Consider the following 10,550-nt stretch of genomic DNA (forward strand, 5'->3'; position numbering starts at 1 on the left):
AGGCAGAAGGTGGTGGATTGTTGTTGAGTAGCAGGGTGAAAGGTTATTAGGGCTATGCAGGAACGTAGAATTGAGGTTACAATCAGGTCAAAGAGTCATAGAGTCATACAGCACAGAAACAGACCCTTTGGCCCAACTCACCTGTACCAACCAGATATCCTAAACTGATCTAGTCCCAGTTACCAATACTTGGCTCTTATCCTTCTCCATCCTTCCTATTCTTATACTCATCCAAATGCCTTTTGAACGTTCTAACTGTATCTGCCTCCACCACCTCCTCTGGCAGCTCATTCCATAGACGTGCCACCTTCTGCGTGAAAATTTTGCCCCTCAGGTCCCTTTTAAATCTTTCCCCACTCACCTTAAAGCTATACTGTCCAGGTTTTGATTCCTCTACTCTGGGGAAAAGATCTTGGCTATTTACTCTAACCATGCCCCTCATGATTTTATAAACCTCTATAAGGTCATCCCTCAGCCTCTGACGCTCCATGAAACAAAGTCTCTATTCAGCCACTCTCCTATAGCAGGCAGAGCAGAATTGTATGCAATATGCTAAAAGTGGCCTCATGAATGTCCCATACAGCTGCAACATGATTTCACAGTTGCTACACTCAGTGCAATGACCAATGAAGACAAATGTGCCAATCGCATTCTTTACCACCCTGCCTACTTGCGACTCCACTTTCAAGGAACTATGCCCCTGCACCCCTAGGTCTCTTTGTTCAGCAATACTTTTCAGGGCCCTTCCATTAACTGTGTACATCCTGCCTGGGTTTGCCTTACCAAAATGCAACATCTCACATTTATCTCAATTAAACTTAGCCTATTGGTTCATCTGATCAAAGTCCCACTTTACGATGAGATAAGCTTCTTTACTGTCCACTACAATATTAATTTTGGTGTCATCTGTAAACTTGCTCACGATAACTTCTATACTTATGTGCAACTCATTTATATAAATGACAAAAAGCTACCGAACATTACGGCACATCGCTGGTCAGAGGCTTCCAGTCCAAAAATCAACTCGTCAGCATCGCACTCTGTTTCCCACCTTCAGGCCAATTTTGTATTCAAATGGCTAGCTTCCCATGGATCTGAAGTGATCTAACCTTACTAACCAGTCTAACATGTGGATCCTTGTTGAATGCCTTAGCCATGATATTATTGAATGGCAGAGAGATCCGAAGGGCTGAATGGCGTATTCCTGCTCCTTGTTTATATGTTCAATAACTGATGGCATATAGTTCATTGGAAAGAGTTGGGTGAATTAGGTGGCTGTCCTGAGGTCATACTTAACCAATTGGAAATATGGGATTTTAGGTCTTCCTGAAGCATGGCATTAAATTGGAAAGCACAACATCCCTAGTGAAATAACTTCAAGGGCTAACATCAATGCATAACTTTTGACAATAGCACTGCCTCTCACTGAGTCAGGCATGCAGGGGGCTCAATGTCCCTAACATTCATCCTTTTATGTCAGCCAGGACTCCCTGATTAGACCAGATTAACAGCCTCAATCAAGGAACTCAAATTCTATGGAATCTGGCTGGCTGACCTCATTATAATCACTACACCTAGTTAGAGAATTTTCAGACTGGTTAGAGAGAGGGACAGAGAAAAGGAAGGGGGTCATAATACTGCTTTAAGATAAAAATGCTGTGAGGATGGAAGACAGGCTTCTAGATGATCAGAAAAGACCATATTGGTTAAAATAATGAACAGAAAGGACAAATATGTTCTCACAATTAAAAATGTATGGGACGCCAAACCAAAAATAATCTAGAAAATTTATTGAGTAGTAATAGCAGAGGATTTCGAACACCAAAATATTAATCATAGAATCCCTACAGTATGGAAACAGACCATGCAGCCCATTGATTCCACATTGACTCTCCAAACAGCATCCCATAAAGTGCCACCCCTTTACCCTGTCCTTGGAACCCTGCATTTCCCATGGCTAATCCACCGAGCCTAAACATCCCTGGACACTATGGGCAATTCTGGAGAACGTGCAAACTCCACACAGAATGTTGAAAATGCATTCCAGAGAACTCGTAATTAACACAGCAAGCTCTTTTTAAAAAGTTAAAAATCACACAACACTAGGTTATAGTCCAACAGGTTTAATTGGAAGCACTAGCTTTTGGAGTGACGCTCTATCATCATCTCCAAATCATGACTTTTAAAAAAGGGACAGCTCTGGACTTAGTTTTCAAGGCTAAAAATTAGCTGGTAAAAGGGATGTCATTTGGGGAGCACTTTGATGGAAATATTTGGAATGTCATCATGTGAAAAAAGAAGCCAAGGAAGAACAGTACTAAAAATTTTAAGTTGGGAAAACTGAGTTGTGATTTAGCAAAAGTTCACAGGAAACAGCCACATGACAGTGGAAGACATTGTAGGAGGAAAAAGCGAAAGTTCAGAACAAATATGCTCCCACAAAAAAATTTAAATATCACACCAGGTTATAGTCCATCAGATTTATTTGGAGGCATTAGCTTTTGAAGCGCTTCAACCTACAGATCCACACACTCACGCAGACCCTCTCTCATACACAAGCTTTCTCTCATATGCTCACATATATATGCACCCTCTCACAGATTTATACCTCATTGCACTCACACATATACATCGACACACATTCTGTCACAGACACTCACATGCATACACACACTTGATCTCCCCTGCGTACACACGCATGTAAGCTTGTATTTGCAGAATTACATTTTACTTTGCTCAAAAACTGCATAAATCCATGTAAGATTCTGTACGCTGGGACACAGACAGACTTTAACCTCACATCTTCAATGCATTATCTGAACTGAGATGGCACCTATTGTTAAAGATCTCTTGAGAATGTAACTTTAAAAAACGTCTAGGATTTACATATAAAAGAACCGAAACTAACATGGTCATTCTAAAAGATGAAAGATTTGATCTAAATGTGTTTAATGTTACATTCCATGACACTGCAATCCAGTTGCTATAAATCCTGTGTCTTATAATTCTGTTCTAACACACCTGTTGAAGGAGCAGCCTTCCGAAAGTTAGGAAATAAACCTGTTGGACCTGGTGTGTGATTTTTAACTTTGTCCACCCCAGTTCAATACTGGCACCTCTGAAAAAAAATGTGTGGGGCCTCAAATCTAGACTCCCTTGATTGTCAAGTGGCAAAGGATTCGAAAGGAAAAAAAAAGGACAAATATAAAGCATTTAAAACTACAAAAAGTACAAGAGGAGTGCTCAAAATGCAGAATGGAATTAAAATGAAAATTTGGAAAGCAAGCAGTCACAATGAACAAAATTGTCAACTATAATCAAGACACAGATTGATCAAGAACAGTTAATGTGGATTTATTAAGCAATGGTCAAAGAGTGATATATCACTCGTTGAATGTCATTAAGCACATTGATTCCATGCTAACATTCTGCAAGAGCAATCCAGGTGTGTTTAACTTAATTAGACTGGTTGAGCTGATAAAAAGGAGAGTTGATTTGATTTGATTTGATTTTCATTTTATTGTCATGTGTACTCAAGTACAAAAGTACAGGAGTACAGTGAAAAGTGTATAATGTTGCCACAGAAGGTGCTGTCTTAGGTATAAGCACCTAGGTACAGAATCTTAGGAACAAAGTAGAAAGAAAGAAGAAAGTTTAAAGTTAAATGTTGCAGTAATTATAGTACAGTGACACCTACCTGGTTTAAGTAGAAAATAAAGAAATAAAGCTGAAATTTCAAACATTACAGTCTTTCTTAAGTGCTTAACCATCATGGGACCACACCTCAATGAATCACCTCGAGACTGAAAGTCCACACTGAGGTCATTCAGGGTGAAGAGACAGCCATTCCAGGCTGAGAGACCGCCAAGCCAAGCCAAATTGGCGGCTTTGCCATATTTGATATAGTCTATATGCATGTTGTGGTTCTGTTCATCGAGCTGGGAATTTGTGTTGCAGACGTTTCGTCCCCTGTCTAGGTGACATCCTCAATGCTTGGGTCCAAGTCCAGGACAGATTCAATCAATAAGCACATCGACCTGGACCCAATATACCGACCACTGCAGCGGACAGCTGGAACTGACAACTGGAAGCGGCAGATTCAAACCACTACAAATGCTGGAGGAAAGATCACAGAAGTGCTTCACAGGAGGCTCCCAAGCACTGATGATGTCACCTAGACAGGGGACGAAATGTCTGCAACACAAATTCCCAGCTCGGCGAACAGAACCACAACAACGAGCATCCGAGCTACAAATCTTCTCACAAACTTTGAAGTCTATATGCATTTTAGCAAGACATAAGGCAGACTGGTCAGAAAATTCAGACCTCATAATGTCTAAGGGCCAGTGGCATGTTGGATTCAAAATCAGCTCAGTGACATAAAGCTGTAGCCGATAGTGGAAGTTATGTCTCTTGTGACAAACCAGTTGGAAGTTGTCTTGATATAAGCAAGGGTAGATCTCTGAAATCTTTGAGATCAGGGGATCCATTATGGAAGGCTGTGGGTACAGGAACCACTCTTAAATTTTGGTCACATAAATTGGACTGATGTTTCATTGTACTATTGAGAGGTGCTACACAGTAAGAGGTGCTGTCTTTCAGATGTTTGGCTAGGGTTCCGTCTGTCCTCTCAGGTAGATATAAAAGATTCTGTGAAACTATTCAAAGAAGGGGTGGCTAATGTTCTATGGACATGGATTTGAATCTGCTGTGGCAAATAGTGAAATGTGCATTTAGATTGAAAAATCAGGTAGCCTAATAGTGACCACTGTCTATTGTTGTAAAAACCCATCTGGTTCACCAATGTCCTTTAGGAAAGAAGTTTGCCATTCTCATCTGGTCTGGCCTATGTGTGATTCTAGACCCACAACGATGTGGTTGCTAGGATAGGTAATAAACGTTGGCCAAGCCAATGACATTCACATCTCACAACTGAATATACCCAAAGGCACAAGGAGGGAAGGGGCTCTCCCCAGTGACCATGGCCACTATTTATTGTTAACTAACATCACTAAAAACAAAGCAGCAGTTAATCTATCTGCATAATGTTCTTAGTTTTCAAAAAAGGACTACAATGTTTACTGCCAAACAACAGGGCCTACATGTCAGAAGTATTTCATTTTGCTTTGAAGCTCTTTGGACTGTGCTAAGGGTGCTTTGTAAATGCAAGTCTTTCTTTTTAATACCACTAAACATGGGAAGAACGGGAAAAATCAGTTGTCCAAACAGAAAGACATTTTGAGTGTTGAGAGATCGAAACTGCTGTCTGACCTGGTCAAACCAGATGCACTGCAGCCTGGATCAGGTGTTACCCTGATACAGCAGTTAATGGTAATAATAAAGCAGGTCCCGTGAGCAATAATTATCTTGCTCTGTGATATAAATACAGTTAACAGAATTCAACCAACCTGAGATTTACACGTCAGCTCAGACCAATGTGCAAGACATGAGCTGAACAGCAGAGGTCCCAGAGTGGCTTTGAAGGTAACTGTCAGAGCCTCAAATGTTTCATTAGTTTTAAAGTCTCAGGATGTCAAAAAGACTCACCAAGAGCCTTTAAGGGCAAACAAAATTAGAGACTAGGTTTTGTTGGGTGTAGTGTAGATAGGAAGAAGGAAGGGATGGAAGTGAAAGAATGGGGGAAAAGAAGGGGAATGGAATGCTGAAGCTGCCGGAGAGATAGAAAGCAACGAGGAAAGATTTGTAAATGGGAGGAGGATGAGGAGAAGGGAAGTGAACTGAAGGAACAATTCTGGAAGAGTTTTATGTTCATATCTAATGTCTTCTCTCAGGATAACACATTCCTTCTCTCACTCTACTAGTGAGCTTTCCAGTGCCAAACCACCGTCGCCAAGTGGGACAGATTATCCCAACTCTGACTTGTTTCATTCCACACCTGGGCCCTCAGGGTCCACAGGGTCTGCCAGTCGTTCTACATAACCCCCACCATCTGAAGTGTCTCTTGATGAAAACCTGCCACATGTCAAGTTCTATCCAGTGGGGCAGCACTTCATTCGAGAACCACAGGAGATAAAGGAGCAAGGACACCAGGCACCTGGAGCTTGTCCTTTGGCAATTCTTAATTATTGTTGTTTACTGTTAAATATAGATAGAATAAAAACAGAAAGTGCTGGAGAATCTCAGCAGGTCAGCAACTGTGGAGAGAGAGAGAGACTGTTAAGATTTCAAGCCAAAACTGCTTGAAAGATTTCAAGCCAAAACACATCAGGCAGTTTCCACTTTTTTTTTCAGACTTGCATCATCAGCACTGTTTTTACTTTATTTAAATAAAAATGGAAGTTGAGATTTTGGGTAAATCTGTTTTTTGTTCTGGCTTTTCTGTTAATATTTATATCGTAGAGAAATGAGGTTAGAATCCATGAAATTAGAACAGAAAGTGCTGAGGAAACTCAGCATTTGTAGAGGGAAAAACAGGATTAATGTTTCAAGTTCAACACGAGCTTTCTTCAGAACTGAACAGGGCAGGAAGATTGAGGTGTTTTATGCTGCAATAAGAGGGGGAAGGGAAGAAAGTAGAATAGATGGTAAAGGTGCCCCAGAGTAAAAGAGGTAATGGTGATGGAAAACAGAATTCACAGACTGAAGTTGTTGAACTCAATATTGAGTCCTGAAGGCTGTAACATGCTTAAGCAGAAATGGGGTAGTTGATGGCCAAGCGATAGCGTTATTGCTAGACTATTAATCCAGAAACCCAGGTAATGTCCTGGGGACCTGGGTATAAATCCCACCATGGCAGATGGTGAAGTTTGAATTCATTAATAATCTGGAAGTAAGAGTCAAATGATGATCATAAAGCCATGGCTGACTGTTGAGAAAAGTCTATCTGGTTCACTAATGCCCTTTAGGTACGGAAATCTGCCATTCTTACCTGGCCTGGCCAACATGTGACTCCAGACCCACAGCAGTGCAGTTGACTCTCAACTGTCTTCTGAGCAATTAGGGATGGGCAATTAATGCTGGATCAGCCAGTGACACCTACATCCCATGAATGAATAAAAAGAGGTGCTGTTGCTCCAGCTGGCATTGAGCTACACTGGAGCATTACAGTAAGCCCAGGACAGGAACATCAGCGCAGGAGGAAGATTCATGACCAAAAGGTCAGGTCATTATTAAGGATGGAGTGAAGTGAATGCGTTCTGCATCAAAGGAACTCTTGAGGGTGGACTGAAAGGAATCAATCAAAAAACTTTGGGAAGCACAGTGATGATAAACTTGACTTTGGGTAATAGTTCTATCACTGTCGCAGCCTACTAAGGAGCACCATCAGTCTAAGATAACAGTAACAGGAGAAGGCTCTTCAGACCCTCAAGCATGTTTTGTTAAATCATGGCTGTTTTATGTTTTAACGCTAGCATACCTTGATCCAACCACCCGTCTTTCAACATTTCAAGCCAAACATTTGCTAAACTCAGTTTTAATATTCCGTTAGTTCCACTTCAGCAACTTCATGAGGTTCCAGTTATTTGCAAAGAAGTGCTTCCTGATTTCACCCCTCAGGTCTGAGCTCTAATTTTTCACATATTCAGTTTTGTTGTCATGGATCCTTCTATGTAACTTAGCCAATCAAATCCAGCAAAAAGCCTACTATAAACTGACCGATGACACTAAATAGTTGTCAGGATGTCACCGGGGAAAATTCAAAAATATGATGTAATAATGCAAAGAACCTCAGATTTTGGAGATCTGGAACAAAACCAGAAGTTGCTGGTGAGACTCTTTGGATGCTGCCTGAACTGCTGTGCTCTTCCAGCACCACTAATCCAGAATCTGGTTTCCAGCATCTGCAGTCATTGTTTTTATCTCAGCAGTTTTGCCAACAGTTTTGGAGAGAGAGACAGAGTTAGCATTCCAAGGGTATCAATAAGGAAGCCCAATGAAGAAGAATTACTGGACTCCAAGCATTAACTCTGTTTCTCTGCCCACAGATGCTATCAAACCCGTTGAATTTCTCTAGTTATTTCTGTTCTGTTTCATAAATTTGATGATTGCTTCATCATCTATGTTGTCTGTTCCTGCCCAGTACGTAACCACAAGTAGAAGGCTCTGTGGCACAGCGGTAATGTCATTACCCTGACACCAGAAGGTTCAATTCCCAACTGCTGCAGACATTTGTCTTACTATCTCTGAGCAAATTGATTTAAAATGTCTGTGATCATAATGAGAAAACAATTTCAGGAGGTTCAAGTGAAAACAAGATGGCGGCACTGGCAAGGTAAGTAATGTTTGGTCTCCTGAGCATGCTCGGTACAGGTTGGACACATTCTTTTTCTTTCTTTTTCATCTTCTTTCTTTTTCTTTTTCTTGTCGATGGTGCGGAAGATTTCATCATCACAGAGGAGGTTGAAGTGAACCTCATGGCGAAAAGGGCAACTACAGCGGTGGCTCATGGTTGCGATCAGCCTCGTGATGTCAGCGGAGTCAGGGTCTCTTGGGGCATCAGCTGGACCCAGAACAGGGACTCATTGTGGCCCGGAGACTGGAACATCTTACAGAAATCCGGGAGAGCTTAAGAAAACCCAGAGCCGTGCTTGACAAGAAGGACTGTAAAGATGAACATTACTCCTTATTTTTCTACCCTTATATTTTTCTGTCAATTGATGAAGCTCTGTTCAAGTAATTTCTTTTTGTTCATTTTGTAATCTAATTGTGGCGACAAAACACTTTTCACTCTATTTCCCGAAATACATGTGACAGTAAGATCATTCATTCATTCGTTTAAGACATGGAAATGCACAATTTAGGAACAATCACGATATATAGATGTTTAATATCCACTGTGGGGAAGAACTTTACTTCTGCAGAGGCTGCTACCTGGGTGACCTGTAGGTTTCCTCACCAATATCATTGAGGAACATTACATTTTCAATGCAGATAGCAGTCCACAATCCTCTCCCTGTTGAATCGGCATAGTCTATGTGGCACAGATGCCACCCTCAGAATTCATTTCCCCTTCAATATCCGTGATTATATTGACCAAAAGTTGGTTACGTTCACATTTAAGTAATATATTATTTATTCCAAATGTTAGAATCTTTAATTTGATGACTGTCATGTAGGTTTACAGTGTTCTATTTCAGTGTGACATGTTTCCAAACAGATATCTCTTGCCCTTCACAAGGAATGACGGTGACATTAGCATCTGGCACATTCTATTAAAAACAAACCTTTCCTCTCTGAGCGTCAGGGAGCTGAACTGTCAGAACTGCAGAGGGTGAATCAGGCACAACCCTAGGTGAGAAACTGGACGGAGCTCACTCAGGGTACAGGAGGTATGCCCAACATTTCAGTTCCTTTTCAGGTCAATCATTGGACATGCCGTTTACATCATGAGAGAAATATTTAATTACAACTATAAACTTAATGCAGCCTCACAGAAGTCAATAAGATGTTTTCAGCAATAATGGGCTGCGTATAGGTTCGAGACTTCAGTGGGCATGAAGTTAGTCAGCAAAGATGGCACACTCCTACCCTCTTGTGTTCACTCAGAAGAGGTAGCAGTGTGCAGTGCCTAACCACAGGAGCTGCTCTCTGTCAGATACAAGCCACAAAAAATAAATCACAATAACAGTAACAGAGCTTAAAATTGATAGACAGAGCATAGGGCATTCCTCACCATTTAGACAGCTGCAGGAAGGGAGCATGGAAAAGAACTTCACAATACACCAACAATCATTTCGATGTGATTCCCACTTCCCCGTTCAGCTGCTCATAAGGCAGCTTGCACCAGATACATATTGATGGTTATATTGCTCATGCAATTTTAAAGCTGTAACAATGAGATGAAATGGTATATATATATAGATATACATTACCGAATACTGTTATCCCTCCTACTACTGCCAGTAAGCCAGTCACTTGACCATGCATGAGCAAATCAGATGTGGAGCTTAGCTATTGGTTTGCCTACGTTCTGTCATGCTCTGTCTCTCTCACTTCCAGGCTTTCCCAAACACTGTGCTCTTCTGTTTATTCCTTGTAGATCTTTTATTTATATATAAGACATGGCCAGGGGATTGAACCTTACTCCCAATCCTTTCTGTACAAAGTATTCTTTGAAAAACGACACAGGGTTTTGATGAAAAACTGAAAACAAAACTGAAAGAATTCCCTTTACAAGGAAACAACCAGACCAATAAAAAAAAACCTCTGGGCTTCCTGCAATGGAGCACACACAGTCATGTGACAGGCTGCCAGCATTCGTGACCTTTAATCGTGTCTTTCCCATCGACAGGCACAAGGAAGGGACATGCCAATCAACTCTGACACTGTGACTTTAAAATTCCTGAGAAACAATCAAGCAAAAGGAAAATAATCCATCGGACAGCATTCCTGGAGGCTGCAGTGTGCGAGATCGAGAAACCAACTTCAGGGAGGGCAGAGAAAAGGGCTTTGGCACTGCTGACATTTGTTCATAGGGTGAAGATGGAATAATAACTATAAAATACTAGGAGGGAAAACTACAGCAAATCACCAGTCTAAAGAATCAATCCAACTGCTTGGATAACAGGGTATATGACAGTGAAACACTA

The 10,550-nt window shown here is 41.1% G+C and overlaps 1 protein-coding gene across 2 annotated transcripts in view; it reads right to left on the reverse strand.

Annotated features, from left to right (window-relative positions):
• The window catches only part of LOC140495763 (muscleblind-like protein 3), a 287,745-nt gene extending 277,892 nt beyond the window's left edge, over nt 1-9,853 (reverse strand). The window contains exon 1 of one of the 2 annotated variants that reach the window (XM_072594844.1): nt 9,834-9,853. The gene's annotated coding sequence lies outside the window, so the exon portion shown is untranslated. Of the gene's footprint in view, nt 1-9,634; nt 9,653-9,833 lie in introns of those variants that run through there. The other variant, XM_072594846.1, reaches the window with a different exon arrangement.
• Between the last annotated feature and the right edge of the window lie 697 nt (nt 9,854-10,550).

Source organism: Chiloscyllium punctatum, chromosome 25 (genome assembly GCF_047496795.1).
Source record: "Chiloscyllium punctatum isolate Juve2018m chromosome 25, sChiPun1.3, whole genome shotgun sequence".
NCBI lineage: Eukaryota > Metazoa > Chordata > Chondrichthyes > Orectolobiformes > Hemiscylliidae > Chiloscyllium > Chiloscyllium punctatum.